General features: G+C 40.7%; 1 pseudogene; it reads right to left on the bottom strand.

Annotated features, from left to right (window-relative positions):
- Positions 1-3,607: 3,607 nt before the first annotated feature.
- Positions 3,608-15,380, bottom strand: LOC118781681 (annotated as a pseudogene).
- Between the last annotated feature and the right edge of the window lie 409 nt (positions 15,381-15,789).

Here is a 15,789-nt window from a genome sequence, read left to right as displayed (position 1 = left end):
CCCGACGGTCCACATCCAAGCTGAGAGAGCTTGAGAGGATCTCACAGAAGTATGGCACAAAATCCCCAAATCCAGGTGTGTAAAGATTGTTGCATAATATCAAAGAAGACACGAAGCTTCAATCGCTGCAAAAGGTGCTTCAACTAGGTACTGAGTTAAGGGTCTGAATACTTACATCAATGTGATATTTCAGTTTGATATTTCAATTTGCAAAAAAATCTAAACTCCTGCCTTCGCTTTGTCATTATGGGGTATTGAGTGTGGATTGATGAGGGAAAAAAATTAATTTAAACAATTTTACCATCAGGCTGCAACATAGCAAATGTGAAAAAAGTGAAGGGGTCTGAATACTTTCTGAATGCACTGTACATAGACAGATGTTTGTGCCTATTGATGTTCCTGTAATAAACCAATGTTATGTCTGTATTAGAAGGCTAGCTGGCAAAGTAGCCAGCTAATTAGCTGTTTATGCTACTGGTGTTCATCCTTAAGATCACTGAGATGTTCCACTTAACAGTCCACCGAGAGCTTGAAAATGACAGGAATCCTTGGAGAGATATCTTTCCTTGTTGTTGTTGTTTGGGCATTATAAGCCTGGAGGGCATTAATAGCTCTGCAAAAATAGAGCTTCTTATCATTAGAATTTGTTAAACTGTATATGAACTTCCGCCAGACCTTTGCAGATGTGATTACAAGTCCTCAAACGACTTATTGTCTAAAATGAAAATTTACTTGCTTTGGTGCTTGAGATCTATTAACAGGTCCTGATACCACTGCATGAAAATGATCTATGATCTACGATCTTTCTGTGATTGCAGTTTATGAGCTCCCCCTACCTTGCATGACTGAGCTGAGCAAAATTTTATGTTTTAAGCCAACTGATCTGTGACAGCTTATTAATTTTATTATTAAAAAATGTTTGGTGACTCAACTGTCAATTTGCAAGTCTTTAAATTGAAAACATAAAGTTATATTCAGATGACAAAATAAGGCCTTCAGCCCATCTGAATATATTAACAACAAACTTTGTTTGCGTGCATGTACCTGGGTGACCTGAAGTGATGTGGAAGTAGTGAATATCCTTTCACATGCCCAGTTCATTTGCCAGCATTGCAACATTAACCCTTTAGAAAATAATGTAGACAAAGAACAGACAGAAATCCAACAATAACCAAACCCACTGTTGATTTTTTCAGCATTCCCTTATAATTTATTTACATAATAGAGGTATTGATAAACACCTCTAAACACCTATAAAACACTTTGTATAAATTAGCAACAAAAAGAAGATATGCTTCATACACTGTTGTTTTTCCATCAAATCAGTCTGTGGGAAATCAAATACTAGGCAACAAGAGGTCCTTATCAAAAATGCAGGAGGAAACACTTTGTGGAAGGCAAGGAGTAGAACAAGACATCACCTGCAATCTCAAGTCATTTGAAGAAAGCAAAGTTTTGGACAAATCAAAATATACGCCATGCATGAATGGCACATCTGCGCACTCTGATGAAGTATATCTACAGCCTCTTTGGTGTATCTAAGCATTAGACACCTTAAGGTGGAGAAAACATTTCTCCAATCACTTCCCACTTCCTCCCACTAAATTATAGTAGATGTTGACAGCTACCTTAAAACCAGTTGCATCATCAACAGTCAATGCAGGGGGCTGGGCTCAGGGCTAAATGCACTTGGGATGCATCATTCTAAATCACCATTGTGATGTTTCATAGATATTACATAAATAGAAGACTTTCACCATATAATTTATTGACAATTATAGACTTTGACCATAATAGAATAGTGGCCCTTTAATGATGATTTACATTTTCTGACCTAGGCCCATGGTCATCTGGCATTCCACAGCAGATTTTTGGGAAAACATAATATAATTTCATATCTTTCCTATTTCTTACATTTGGAATCAAATTCCATCTTTTTGCCAGGCATTGTGTGGAACTGTGCTTTTTGTCCTGAAGACTACTTCTGATTAATATCATCAGAAACACTGGTTTAAGCCTGATGTAATATTAAAATTATTCTCACTCTCAAAATTAAGTCCATGTACATGGCTCATTTCTTTGCACACTCACAATATGTAAAAGGATGTGAGCCAACGGCAATCCTGCAGTACACTCAGATGCAGACAGCAAAGATTTTAGAAACTGCAAGTCCCAAAATGTATCACAGCAGGACACATGGCTACTGGAGGATAGACAGATCCCCATTGTCTCACTGAGGGACTTTGCAGAAGCTTCTTGAGCCATTAGAGGGCAATTCTGGAAACATACCCACCCTGACACCCAGCGGAATGAAGCCAGTTTGATCCACCACAGGGGGCTTCCAGTCATCGTCAGCTGATGACACAGCTGGCATTGAACTTGGGCCTCCAGGCCCAGCGTGCACTCAAAATAGTTGCTTCAGCTGATTGATAAAAATTTGTTGACTTTGTTGACTTTTCACATTTGTGTAACAGATCCATAAATAGGTAATAACAAGTACAGTGTGATATTTAAGAACATGTGAATGAAATAGGTGAAGTTACTGCTTATGCAAACAGAAAATATGTGTACAAAATCATTTCAAGGAATATATATGATAACAAAATCATTCTGGTGTAGAATGTGTTACACGTATAGTATAAATAGTCTGTATCAAGGCTATTAAGGGTTGAAATTTCTATCACTATTCTTTCCTGGTGTTTTCACTAGACCAAAAAAATCATTCCAATATATCAATCTAGAAGACAAAATAGTTTTACCCACTAAGCACAATCTGGCCACAAAGACATTTCAAAACACGTTAGCACTCCGTCAATGAGTACAGCAAGACTGAAAGTGCAATGGAAAAACATGCCTCATTAACATCTGCAACTGGACTGACAGCATCGGCCTAATGCTAAACAGTGATGCATATACTCCTGCCACATGCAGCACGCTTAGCAGGTACTGTCAAAGTCCACGGTGATCTTATATTTACTGTATATCTGACTAAAAGACAACACATGGGAACCTTACTCATTTCATGATGGAGAAAGACAGGAAGTGCATGTTTGCAGAAGACAAATATAAATAAAAAATGTGAGTATTCACAGGAGAAAACTCCAAATGTTTAGTGTAATAAAGATGACAAAGGGATTGAATGCAGGGGGGGTGTCAAGGCATTTAACCTTCTCCAAGAAGGCTCAAAAAAATTTATTTCTTTTTTACATCACAGTAAAATATGCCATGTTAACACTGAAGCCTCCCAGAAATACAGATAATTTTCTGACAGTTTAAAACTGTTTCAGACACACTTCAGTGCTTCAACTGCTACACATCAGCATGAAATGCTGTACTGTGTGTAACTAGCGGAAAAAGCTCCATAGTGTTTCACTAACCATGAACAACACAGTAAATAAATACAGGAAAATTAAACATTTCAAAGTTTTTTTTTCTGGTGAGTGGACAGGCTTGAGTGGATGAGATGCAGATGAACTGCCTTAATGTGCTGAGTTTGTGACTGCGGTCAGGGGGGCACAGTCTCACTGCCAAGTCTATAACTGTGCTTTGGGGGTGGAGTCTCATCACTGCGGTGAGTCTATGACTGCAGTTTGGGGGCCAAGTCTCACTAGGGCAGAGGCTCAATGGCTTCCACATAGCTGATGGGGAAGAAGCCTGATTCCCCATTGATCATGCCCTCATATCAGTTCTCATCCATCTGGTTGGTGAGAATGATGATGTTGCCCTCCTTGAAGCCCAGCTCCCCCTCATTCTCAGGCTCGAAGTCATAGAGTGACCTGCAGCTGGTCCATGGGGACCTCTGAACCTGCAAAGAAAAGGGTGGCCGCAGGGTCATGCCCTTCACTCAGTCTGACCAACTGCGATCACAATGGCCTTTCTCTGATGTTGGTGAGAAAAAATGAAGTGCTAAAACAATCCATGTTAACAGTTTGTGGGCTGTGATTAGGGATTACATACATATGGTGTGTGTGTGGGTGTGTGTGTGTGTGTATGTGCGTGTGTGTATCATACACACAAACACACGCACACATACACACACACACACAGTAAATGTCCCATCTGTGATTCAGTACCCCTAACCCTAAATAAAGTGGTGCATTATATTGAATCAAATTACCAAATTGAACCAAATATGAATCTTGCATAAGTCCTACAGGAAGCTCAGCACAGGTGTGGGTCAGAGTCCACTGCTTTGTGACACCAGCTTTATCAAGCATACTATTAATTTTAATGAGTGAGAAGGATTTTGTATGCCCATTCACTGTAGGATTTCCTATATAAAGATGCACTTGGGCACAGATTAAATCTAACTGCAGTGCGCTTTATCAAACCTTCACCAGCCTCTGATGTTAATGAAAAGATATTGTGTATGATTGAAAACATAAATTTTGCTTAAATTCCTCACTCAAAGCTGTGGGCTTTGAGTGAGGAATGACACAAGCAGGTGTGTTTAATCTGGGCCTTTGATCAACTTCAGACATCAGATTGTAGTTCCAAAAACTGGTTCTTGACATATTGATCCTGAGCACAAGTGATTCTTTATGAACACATATGAGAAACAAATCCTTTTAAACAAAGGGCCATCAGCACAGCGCTAGAAAACAAGGTGGCAAGAATATTATGAGATGTACAAAGCCACAGATCTGGGTTCTACTCACAGTCCCTGATTTGGCTCTTGGGCCATGACTGCAGCATGGGGGTGAGACATTCTGCTGGGTGACATTGAAACAGAAAGATGGACAGGGGTAAGACTGCATCCCAAACAAAACTGATCCACTATAGAGAAACGTGAACATGTTTACAAATGGATTACTTGACGAAATTCAAACAAGAAAATCATATATAATGACATTTATATGAAGGGCTGTAGATAAAGCCTAGGTTGAGTCTTCATAAGCACAGAATAAGACATCCATAAGCACCAACCGGCATCATTCCAACTCATACAGGCTCTCATAGGGTGTGAAGATGTCCTCACTCTTACTAGTGAGTGGTAGTACCACAATATTCTAAATCAGAATGTCGTATAATATAATCCATGATATGGACAGTCACATTACACACCTTATGGCAATCTGTGACACAGAATTATGAATGCTGATGCAGATCTTATTAAGTAGTTTATTGTGTAGCAATATAGTTCTTTTGAGGGCATTATGTATGCTCTGTGTAAGTTCCCTAATAGAAAGTGTTAACTCATTCCTTAAAAGTGAAGTCCTGTTTTCATCTAAAAAATGAGCTGTATCTCATTTTGTCAATAAGGGGCAGAGAAAACAACATATTGCTAAACTGTGCTCTACTTAGCCAGGCCTTACACAATTCTTTTGACACTGTGTAAGACTGAGGTCATTTAGCTCACAAGAACAAGAACATGGGGTGAAGAAAAGAATGAAGCATTAAAAATGTCTATTCCAACAGCTAAAGATTTCATATGTTTGTGATTGAGTAACTATAAGTGTTACCATCGCAACATTGTTTTCAAAACTATGGTTTAAGTTATGCATGAAGTTTGCCAAAAATAGAGGAGTGGCTCAGGCTTGCAGTTCAGTGTAAGACAGTTATAAAGATAGCTCTCAGATGAAAGCTTATTATACTAATCACTGTACAAAAGGCTCCATTCAGTGCATTGTGCTTTACCTTTCACTTAAACATAGTATTCAAGCAAGTGGTGCTTACTTGCACTACATTATTCCTCGCCCAAATTCTTCTCTGTTGCGCAGGACAAACTTTACAGCACAGTGACTGAACCGAGAGCCTGGGGCATGTGCAAAATTAGTGCTTGGATACCTACTTTTTCCATTTACCATGTGGTTGATCTGGACATCTGAAACAAATCATGGACACATTAACACACAGGGAAAGTCCTCAGACATTAACACACTACTGTAGTGCTGCACTATCCTGGTCCATGATTCAGCTCTGTGCTGCATGGAAACAGCATAGCATGACCTATGGTTACCTGAGGGGGGACCTCTGGTAAGGTTAAAGATGGCCTGTAGTGACCTTACCTAATCTATGATTATCTGAGGGGTTATCTACAGTATGGTATCCTTAAGCATGACCTGTAGTGACTCATTCACACAATTAGAGTATCTCTGCTGCTCTTCTAGCGATGCCCATAGAGGAACATTTAATGGCATCCAGTGCCCAGTTTGAAACTTAAAGTTATGACAAACAACTAACAGAAGAACAAGGTTTACACAGAGCCAAGACAGTAGACACAGCCAATCATTAAGATTTAGTTTAAGCTGTGGAGGGAAAGGTCTGGTACCTGTAGATTTGATTGATGAAGTGTGAGATATCCCATTGTGCTGCTGGTTATCAATGTTGTCTAAGCAGCTTGTTATGGACTTGGGCTTCAACTCTTTCTTTGGACGACTACTTGCTGTTGTTATCCTGAAACAACCGGAGACCAAGGGCAAGACAATGTCATGTAACAAAAAAATCTGAGCACTGTCTCGATAACTGTGTGTGTGTGTGTGTGTGTGTGTATCTGAGCATGCGTGTTTGTGCATGTGTGTCTTCATTGCATTTGTGCAGTTTGCTGCTACCTGCTCTGCAATTTTTTGTTCAGATCTTCCAGGATTTCAGAGGACTGGCGGTGAAACTCCAGCACAGTCTCTATCAGTGCAGATAACTGGCTAACCTGCTCCACCTGCACAATCAACACACCCAGAGTGAGTGATATCAGTATATCTGAAATGACCACAGTCTCACTTTGTGTACTGTAAGTATAGGAAGAGTGTCACGGACTGAACGCCATGCCATTTGTGAAAGATGCCATTGATTCCGTTTCACCTCACTAAAGACATTTTTGTGAACTTGTAAATTCCCGGTGCCGGCGGAACATCAGCGGGATTGGCGAGTTTAAAAATAAAAATGTTTAGCTGTAGGTGAATGGTTGTAAAGAGCGGTGGAATAGGTGGAAGTTATGCTAAAAAAGGGGGTAGAAACAAACTTTAAAAGTTGAAATGCCGGGGAGACCTACGGGCAAATCAAACACAGTTAAAAAAAAAGAAAACTCCGTAAAATTGAAAGGGAAAGTGTGTGAAAAGCATTTTGTTTATTGTTAAATGTTTCACAGGTGGGAGAAGTAACCATTGATTCTTTATGGTAATTGTAATTGGTAAATAAGGGGGGAAACGAAAAAGTACTTACGCACCAGTTCGCCATGGAGTGGTTCTAAAAGGGGGGGGGGGGGGGGGGGTGGAACCATGCACTTAAAAAGAAGGGGGTATCGCCTGGGGCAAACCAAACAGTAAACAGCGGGGGGAAATATGTGAACATATGGCTTCTGTGGTGGTTTTAAGTGTATTACAGTATCCCTTATTGTACAAAAAGACACCCGAGGGTGCTCTACCCAGGCCTTATAAACCTGAAGCCCCTCCCCCTGGGATACAGCAAACACTCAGACACATACTTTGCATTACATGATTTATCATTTCCTATTACTTCACAAAAAGAAAGACAACTGCTATTCAATTCAGATGTCCAAAAGGAGCAATAAAATGAAGTGGATCTTCAGATGGCTTTGTGTGTTACAGTAAGCTGTGTGTGTTCCACATCTGCAAGCCTTGATCAGCCACCACCGTGGTGTTCATGCTGACTGGATTGCTCTGGTTTCACTAAGCTGTTTTTCTGAGCTGTCTCATCTATTACAGACTTCCAGTCACCTTGGCTCCCTAAATACAGTTTATGGGGCAGACAACAGTACACCCACCTGAAGTAAGTATCTTTACTGTGCAGGAAGGATGACTAGGTAGAAATCATCTTCTAATTGATTTTGTATTTACATTCATTACACAGTGTCCATGTTAAATATGCAAAAAGACATTAGGCAAAAATATTTTTAAAACTAAAATAATTCTTCAATAAGCCCTGGTTCACTGTGACCAGTCTTAAGGCATTCACGCACTAAAGGCAGGTTGATGTCTCAGGGGGGAAATTTATTTTAGATATATATCAGTGTTGTCTTACTAGAGGCAGGTGGCAAGAGTGGGGCCACCAGACTCAAATTTGATCCTTTTTACAACAGAACGTCAGACTTGTTGATACAAAGTACTTTTTCACCCCATCCATTGGTGAAAAACATTTTTAAGTTAAAACACCTAGCTACCATTGTTTTATATGAAGGTTTTTGACATAAATAACATTTATTCCCAAACCAGCTGGCTAGCTAGATAGCTCTGGAACTTCATAGTCTTTTTATCACAACTATCCTTACAATGTCACTCTTGGCACATTTCAGAACTTGTTGTTTTCCTAGCTAGCTAGTAAACTAAGCTTGCTATCTGTGCTGAGCCAAAGCTTTTTCATACCTAATACCTATCTAGCTAGCTAACTTTGCTAATGTTAAAATAGCCAGCTAGTTAGGTTAGCCAAATTAGCAAGCTAGCATTACTGCAACAAAACAACTGGTTCTTGTGTATTTCAAGTTTTAAACTGCTTGAAAGGAAGCCCTGCTCACACAATAGCTCCAATATTCCAATGGCGAGCCCCACCCCAATCTCCTTCAGGTCCTTGTCCTGCAGTGACGGCAGTGGGTCAATGAAGTTGTGTTTCACGCTGTTGTCAAGCAAGTCCTTCACATCTGCCATCTGCTTTATGGCCTCGCCAATGTCCACCAGCACGGACCCTGCACAGAGTTCAAGAATGGGGGAGTCACCCAGTGGAGTGACAACCTCTCAATGGTACACACCTCTAGAGATATGCCTGTTAAACATGCAGCTGCACACATTGGAAATCGGACGGAAACCATACCTGAAATGCAGGGTATTAGTTATCATTTAATTACCATCAGGCTGGATTCTTGACACACAAACTGTGCTATAAGCATTTACACAAGATGCAAACTGAGGGTAGTACTAGGTATGTCCACTAGGTGTCAGGTTGAGTCTTATACGATACCAGCTTTCCCACAGACAAATGTCTCTTTTTTTCTGCTCGAAGCAACTCCCTGTACAACTCTTATTATTCTTGGACATTTACATCATAACTGCATATGAGGGAGTGTACATTACTTGCTGAAAAAAATTGAAGCAGATGAAGGTATTAGAAAAACTTTAGTAACTGTTCTTACTACTAGTGTAATTACACTGTAGTTACACTGTAAATACAGCATAGCTACAGTATAACTACTAAATGTACATACATATTGTTTAATGGTACTTACATTCAGTGACCACTTTATTAGGCACATCTGTACACCTGCTTGTTGATGCAAATATCTAATCAGCCAATCATCTGGCAGCAGCTCACTGCATTAAATCATCAAGACATAGTCAAGAGGTTCAGAGGTTGCTGTTCAGACCAAACATCAGAATGGGTAGGAAATGTGATTTAAGTGACTTTGACTGGTCCAAGCTGACAGGAAGGCAACAGTAACCCAAATAACCACACATTACAACAGTGCTATGCAGAAAAGCATTTCTGAACATACAACACGTCGAACATTGAGGTGGATGGGCTACAGCAGCAGAAGACCCCTCAGCGAGCAGTGAGAACCTCGGTTCGAAACTCGCTCGCTTGCCGACTCACACCCGTTACATGGGGAACATTTTCTCAGCACAAATTAGGCACCTTAATACCAATTAAGCATTGTTTAAATGCCACAGCTAACCTGAGTATTGATGCGGACCATGTGCATCCCTTTATGACCACGGTCTACCCATCTTCTAATGGCTACTACCAGCAAGTCTGATTTCCCCTTGCCTTCACATTCATGAAGGTAAATTATTTTTAGCTGCTGTAGAGAAGTCATGCCATTCACTTTGTGACTGTGTGTCCTTGTGTCAGTACTCCGGTCCCCTAGCTGTTGTTTTTGTGTTCTCCCCATCTGTCATTGTGGTCCACACATTTTGTTTATTGTTTTTCCTTGTGTTCCAGCCCTGCCCGGCTCTCTGCCCTGTCTCCGCCCACCTGATTACCTGATCGTCTCCACCTGCCTGCCTGCGCACCTGCTTCCCATCACCTCATCAGCCCAGCCCTATATCTACCCTGCTTTTCTCTGTCTTGTTGCCAGTTCGTTACAGTGTTTTTGCCTGTCTCGTTCCCGCCTGTGGTTCCTGTTTGGATTTTCTGGTTTTTGCCTCACTTATTCCTCAACTTTGTCTCTGCCTGCCGTTTTGCCCTGTTTGCCCTTGGTCTGGTTTAGACCCTGCCTTTTCTACCATTGCATTCTTGTCCAGCGATTCTGTTAATAAATAAACGAGTCCGTGCCTGAGCCTTGACACCTTGAGGCATGGTAAGTGCTTTATCACATTGCAGGGCTGCATCAGTAAGCAGGTGGTGGCACTGCATAGCTTTGAAAAAACTGCCATGCCCTGAGGTAATGACACCAGTACAGTTCCCCGATTTCCTCGTCTGGAGAGTCATCCCCGACCCCCAGTTCCACAGTAGCCACCCCACAAAGTGCATCAGGTTCAATCATAGTGCACACACTTTTCAAGAGCATTACATGTACTAGACTTTAGTGTGTCCTCATGCCTTCCTATATACCAATCTACATACTGTCCAGATTGACTCTGGAGCCTAGTGCTTTCCCAGGTCAGAAACAACCTTCTTGCCCTTTTATATTTGGAATGCAAACCGAATCAAAGCATGCTGAGGCAGATCAGACCTGGCCTTTGCTTGAAAATCGTAAGAGGGGCATCAAAATCACTAGAAGCTTTTTTTTATTATCCAGGGCCACAACATGTTCCACTGCCCCTTTGTTCATCAGTTCTTAATGGACCGGTCTGCACTGTTTGGGACTGTGTGATCAGCAACATAATTAGGAGACCTCAGCAGGAATTTACAACTGAAGAGAAAATAATTGTATGAGAAAAACTCACAATTTAAGTATTACCTTTATTAATCCCCAGTCAGACCCAGCACAGATGCAAGAAATTTATATTAAAATAATTAAAAACATATAATCAGGGCCTCAACACCAACTCAGTGCCTATCATTCTGTGGGGCACTACCAGAAACCCCAGCCAGTACGCATTCCAATTACAGGAAAAAAAACTAATATGCTAGTCATTAAAATCTATCTGTACACAGAGTCACTAAAATGTCTAACTGCAAGGACTCCCAAGTGGCTGTAGCAGTGTGTCAGGCAGACCATGGTTAACTGATAAATTAAAAAATAACATCTACTTGCAACTGCTAATAAAGAGCCATTTCCTGGCCTTACCAAATGCAGAGTCCTCCCCTAGTTCCCGGCCGTAGCGAATCATGCAGTCTCCCAGAAGCCCTTCTGGCTGGGGGTACCCAGTGGTCTTTACCTGTCCCCGGATCTTTGACACGGTGTTGAGCATGCCCAGTCTGGTTCTGTACGCTGCAAGCCAATCACAGTGGGAGCACAGCAGTTCAACTCAGGTAAAAGGGAGGCAGAGCTCAGATGCTCCTTTTCCACCAACGCCAACTAGGTGCTAGTTCTAGACTGGTGCTAGTGCCAGTTCGGAGTTGGTTCAACTTGAAAAACTTCTAAGAACTGGTTTGCTTTTCCACAGGCTAGAGAGTCACCATAGAGCCACATCATTACGTCACTGTATACATCTGTATACGTCTCCGCTTTCCCTCTAGCGCCAAGCTAGCAGCAGTGGCTGGTGAGATGGAAACAGGGGAAGCCCAAACACTACCTTTAAATCTATCATTACTATCAACCTGTTCCCCTTTATCCTCCTTGATTAACAATAAAACAAATAATTCACAGATAATCGACACCAATCGTGTAAATAGAGTAAATGATTATGCTCGTGAAAGACCGCAGATTGTAGTTTGTGTGCTTGTGCAAGCTACAACGTGAGATTATTTAATTAACAAGGACATGGCATTTATCGATTTAAATTACATTAAATGCTCATGACACATCACAGCTTTTGTGAGGTCTGTGTTCTAAACGTTATTGTTCATTGCACTCAACCTAACCTAAAAGTTTATTCTCAGTAATTTAAATTCATTTAACTAAATTTACCTCTGTTCTGTAATTTGAATTTTGTAACACAAGAAAGCTATAATGTGACACATTTATGAGAAAGCTTTGGGATTAGTTGCCACTTAATTATTCAAATTGCCATCCTTGTTAATTTAAACAATCTCATGCTGTAGCTTTAGCACACAAATTTCAGACAATCTGTGGTGTATCGCGAGCATAGTGTTTCACTATCTTGCAGCCGCCACTGCAAGCTAGTGGGAACAAACAACAAAAACAAGAGAACAGTACTTTAAAAAACAAACTTGTCCACTACACTTCATACAATGTTAGTCTTTTGTGAAGCCAAATGTTAAGTGATGTTGGTAGGTGAGTCAAGGGCAATGTTAGAAAGTAGCATGCTAATGTTAGCTACTGTTACCAAAGCTACAGTAGCTGGCTAGCTAGCTGTTGGTCAGCTAACATTACCCAAGCAAGCATAGCTACTAATTTCTCACATCAATGATACAAACCTCGAATGTAACATTGACATGAGAAATTAGTAGCTATGCTTGCTTGACTAATGTTAGCTGACCAACAGCTAGCTAGCTAGCCATCAATGTTATGTTCGTAACATTGATGTGAGAAATTAGTAGCTCACTAAACAGCTAAGAAATACATAGCTGGCTGGCAACAAGGTGAAACATTTGAAAAATAAAACTCTTGTTTTTCTTCTTCTTCTTCTTTTTAGGCAGAGTAGACGCTACACTAGCTCTGTTTTTTTTTTTAAATGGCAGTCACAAAGTTTTAGTTGGACTTATAACTATAACACAATAATCCCGCCCCCAGCCCCTGACAAAGTGGTTCTTTGTTTTAGACCAGCAAAGTGTTGGTGCCGCTCTCGAACCAGTTTTCCTGGCCGAGAGCCGGTTCTCTGGCTGTCAAAACATGAAGAACTGGTTCAAGATTAGACACCGTCTCTGAACCGGCCCTCGAACTGCCTTGGCAGAAAATGGGCAAGAGAGAGAAATTGGGTCATCCCTGAGAAAGAGGTAAGGAAGAAAGGAATTACAGCAATTGGGTTTTAAAAATTCAGGCTTTCCAATCTTTCACTGATGTCAACTGTCTTGATTTTTTGATACTGTAATGTAAATGACAAGGTAAATGTGAATATTCTGCTAGTAATGAACTTTTATAAAAAAAGCTGATAAAAAGCTGATACGCTGATAAAAAGCTGATACGCTCATTATCAAGAACACCTGGATTCACAGTGTCAACTAAAAGTATATAACATAACAGTATCAAACATTCTCAAGCAGCAGTACTCCATAAACCTGCACTAGCCAGGGCATTTGATTTGGCTGGAGGTATTCTGTGGTTTTGGACAGCAGGTCAATTACAGCTTTGTTGGTGATGTTTTCTGCAGTGAAACAATTGTATAAGCAAAAGTGTGAGTACATAGTCAGGGGTGGGTAGTAACGCATTACAAGTAACGCACATGAGTAAAAAAGTACTTTTTTTGAGGAACGGGTACTTTTCATATTACTTTTTTAAAACTGTAATTCTACTCTTACTCAAGTAAAAGTTTGAACCAGTAATCTACTTTTTACTCAACTACATTTTTCCATACTTTTCGTTACAAGTCTATTCTCGGAAGAGAAGTGTTTTGCCCATGGGTAAACGGGGAGAAAAGCGCACTATCACAGCACCTCTCCCTACATGCACAGCAGTGTGGGAAAAAACACACAGTCGGTCTTTAGGATACATTTTTGCTACTAGTTTCGGTTCAAAACGAATCTTATTTTTGGACTGTTAGACAGTGGTGGTGCAGTGATGGAGGAGGGAGCAGATGTTGAAGATTCCAATTGTGTCAGCCCCTGGCCAAGTCTGGCCACACTCTTTGCTCCGAAAGGAAAGACAAAACACAACTATATCAGCTTTCAAAAACTCTTTGTCGAACCTGCGCAAGCAAGTTGAGGTAAGCTGCACATTCTAGCTAGCTTCATTTTATGCTTAGGTAATGGATTGACTAGGATTAACGTTAAACACGCACATTGTTATTACGATATTAACAAAACAAAGATTTCTTCTTTTCAACCATGAAGACGAAAAAGTTAGATGAACTGGATGGCTACCTGGCCTGCTCCTCAGAGAAAATGGATCTTCTGCACTTCTTTCCTGCTCTCAAGAAACTCTTCTTTAAGTTAAACACAGCACTACCCGCATCTGCAGCTTGTGAGAGATTGTTCAGTTGTAGGGGGCTCATCTTTACAAGCAGAAAAGCAAGACTAGGGGATAAAAACTTTGAAAACCAGCTTCTATTGAAGCTGAACAAAAAGTTCATGAAGTGATTCACATACACCCTCACTCCGTCTCCCTCACTCATCCCCCCCCCCCCTTCACTTGCTCTCACTCTCTCTCTCTCTCCCATTCACTCTCTCCTGGCTCACTCACTCACACACACGCACACACACACACATAGATGTTAATAACCTGTAGGTAATACAGCAAAAACACTTGTCTTTGATAAGATGAGAAGAATAAGATAAAATAATTCATTAATATTGTTGAATTGTTTAATTGTTTACAAATTATGCCAAATTGATGTTCATGTTCAATGACATGCTCATGTTGAACTTTGACGGCCCTCTCTGCCTGCCACAACCTCCAGTCTACACACACACATGTGCGCGCGCACACACACACACTCTCTCTCATTCATTCATTCACTTACATACACACTCTCCATCATTCACTCCCACATACACTCTCACACTCTCTCTCTCTCCCTCCCTCAGGTTAAATATTACACCAAAACTAGATGAAAGAGTCGGGTGTCTCTCAGTGCCAATTACTTTACTTCATTAAAAAAGATTTTTAAAATGCACTGTTTTTTGTTGTTATTTTGCACTGATTCAAGTGCTTTAAATATATTATCATGTGAAGTAACTTGTAATTTGAGTAACGTTTTAGCTGAGTACTTTTTACTTTTACTCGAGTAGTTTCTCAAATGGGAAGTTTTACTTTTACTCAAGTAATTTTTGAAGGGAGTAATTGTACTTTTACTTGAGTATAAATTTTCAGTACTCTACCCACCACTGTACATAGTACATAAGTGTACTATCAGCACCAACACAAATCACAGATGCTTTTCACAAATAGAAATCATGCTTTACTTTTCCTTATGGGAGGAGACAGCAGAACATTGTTTATCAAACTTAAACATATCATATTTAGCAGCAAATCAGGCACCTTTTTTCAAGGAGAATTTCATATCTTGCATTTTATATGCCATCCAGCTTGATTTTTAAGGGTACAGTGGCAGAGGCCCACAGCTGGGATTCAAACCTGCAGCCTCTTGGTGACAACTTCAGCTCCTGCACCACTCTGCCACACTCTCCCCCTACACAGCTCTTACCCTTTCCATCTCCAGGAAGTCTTCATCGAGTTTAGTTCCCTCTGCACCCCTAATCTTCTCACTCAGCAGCTGTGGCACAGAGAGAGAGAGTAGAGATAAGTGCAGTGACCTTCTATGAGGCTCCAAAGAAAGAGAGAGAGAGAGACCCGCATGGTTCTGGGGAAGCCAATGTAGCTGCACTGTTTGCAGAATTGATGGCCTCATCTGAAGCACATCTCAAGCAGATCATTACCTGTTGGCCAGCTTTCCCTAAATGTCACCATAATTTCACATCACCGATGGAAGGACAGCCCTCAATCCATCTGGTCCTACTGGCTAATAAGCTCATTTTTGGGGTCATTCAGCAGACACTTATCCAAAATGACATACATAGATTACAATTGTACCCATTTACACAGCAGGATATTTACTGAGGCAATTGCTGGTTAAGCACCTTGCCCAATGGTACAGCAGCAGTGCCCATACTGGTATACAC

This window comes from Megalops cyprinoides, chromosome 8 (assembly GCF_013368585.1).
Source record: "Megalops cyprinoides isolate fMegCyp1 chromosome 8, fMegCyp1.pri, whole genome shotgun sequence".
In the NCBI taxonomy this organism is placed as follows: Eukaryota; Metazoa; Chordata; class Actinopteri; order Elopiformes; family Megalopidae; genus Megalops; species Megalops cyprinoides.
Note: the sequence above shows the minus strand (reverse complement) of the source record. Positions and strands in the feature narration are given on the sequence as shown.